Here is a 2,248-nt window from a genome sequence, read left to right as displayed (position 1 = left end):
ACACAAAGCCCTTTGGCCCCCTCAGAGCGACATGCCCAGGCTGAACCCAGGGGCCCCTTCTTTCCCCTTGAGGGGAACCTGCCCAGGCTGAAAACAGGGGCCCCTTCTGCCCCCTGAGAGGAACCCGCCCAGACTGGCACCGCGGCCCGCCTACCCCCTGAGGGGAACCTGCGCGGGTTGGCACCAAGGGTCCCTTCTGTCCTTTCAGGGAGACATGGCCAGGCTGACACCGGGTCCTCTCTGCCCCCTCAGGGGTACATGCCAGTTTGGCACCTTGGCCCCTCTGCCCCCTCAGGGGAAGTTGCCCAGGCTGGCATCAGGGGTCCCTTCTGTCCCCTCACGGAGACATGGCCAGGCTGGCACCAAGCCCCCTCTGCCCCCTCAGGGGAACCTGCCCAGCCTGGCACCAGGGGCCCCTTCTGTCCCCTCAGGGAGACATGGCCAGGCTGACACCAGGTGTGAGAGGCCCAGCAGCACGGAGCCAGCCTGGCTGGTGCAGGGGGGCACCGAGCAGGACACAAAATCTGGCACACACAGGAGCCACTGGCCACAAAGGCAAATGAGGGAATCCTCCTCTCCCTGCAGGTCAGAGGGAACACTGGATGTGTTCAGCTGCGTTCGATACCCCTGGAAGGTGAAGGTGGAGACTGGAACAGCCTGGGAAGAGACTGGCTGCAGCAGGGGAAGGCTGGACACTGCAGTGCTCAGTGTGACATGGAGCTATGGCAGGCCTGCTCAATGCAGGTCAGAGGCTCTGGCCCCTCTGGTTGGATGCACAGGTCACCTCAGGGGCTGGAGTCGGGAGAGGCTGTGCTCAGCACTGCCTCTGGAATTGAGAATCTCTCTTTGGTTCCCTTGTGGTTCACATGCCGCTTCCCAAACAGCACGGAGAAACCCACCTCTGCCTTTAATGTGCTTTCTTTAACACTAAAAACAGGAGACCCTCCTTGCTCAAGCCATTCCTGGTGAGGAGTAAAACAGGACACGGCCGGAGCTGCTCAGTCCCTGCCCAGGCACAGTGTTCTGCTCCAGCTGGCGCAGCTCCCTGAGCACCCCCTGACTCACAGCCCATGGCTTCAGACTGTAAAATCCCTGTCCTGCTCTTTAACACAACACACTTCTAACATCCCCCTTCTCAGAGTGTGGCATGAGATTCCTCCCTTCGCTGGGGACACCCAGTGAGGTTTCACCTTGAGAATGAGAAAAAGAGACTTATTCAGGGCCTTGCCAAGGACAAGCAATATCCGTCTCTACGTAACTTTTATTTTCCTAGCATTAATATAATTGCTTCACTATGGCTTCCAAATACTGTGCTATATTATATTACTACAACTATCTACACTGTGGAATAAAGAATAAAGGAATAAATAATAATAAAGAAAGAAAGAATTATTAAGCCTTTTAGTCTAAACTAATTAAAGCCTTCTAGACTACTCATTAGCATCATCAGCCATAAAACTAAATTGTTCCCTCATCTTTGGGAATGGGTGTAGAAAACATGGACACCTTTGCTAAAAAATGCAGTGCTAATGTTCCATTCTGCTTCAGCCAGCGCCACAATCTGCCACCAGCACTCCTGGAGTGCCCTGAGTGCTTCCCTGACCTGCGTCTCTGGAGCACACAAACCCTCCTCTTCCTCACTCAACGGTGGTGGGCTGAGAATCGCACAAACCAGCGGCAGAAATCATAGCCCAGCTGTGGGCAGCTTCTCTGCTCCCTCAGCCTCGGTTGGAATTGCTCCCGAGCAGCCCTGAACACACGAGTCTGCTGGAAGCTGTGTTGGAGGGCCCAGAAGTGACGCTGTACTGCACCGCAGCTCCGGCTGGCTCTACGGTGGTCTTTGCACTCCGGCTCAGGCGAACGCCAGGAGTGGGGAATCACTGGGGAGTAGGCTTTTCCCTCAGTGACCCCTCCAGAGTCTTGGGCTACTCCAAGCTCTGTGGTGCACAGCGCCAGGTGTGGAGACAAGAAAGCAGAGGAGTCTCTCTTGGATTGTAGTTCCCAGCAATGGTTTTATTAGGTCGAGGAAACGAGACATCCACACTTGAAGGAATCCAGGTCCGAGAGAGCCCTGAGCATTGCTGTGCAAGGAGTTAAGTATGGCCCGACCCCCAGGGGAGGGTACAAACTGTAGACTAATGGGGAATCTTGAGAGGAGGAGTAAGGGGAAAGGATCACACCTTCCAGACTAATAGGGGTTCACAAAGGGTGGGAGCAAGATACAGTAACCAGTGGGGCCTTGAGGTAT

The sequence above is a fragment of the Parus major genome, chromosome 27 (assembly GCF_001522545.3).
Source record: "Parus major isolate Abel chromosome 27, Parus_major1.1, whole genome shotgun sequence".
Taxonomy (NCBI): Eukaryota; Metazoa; Chordata; class Aves; order Passeriformes; family Paridae; genus Parus; species Parus major.
The sequence above is the reverse complement of the archived record's forward strand: the minus strand, read 5'-3'. Positions refer to the sequence as shown.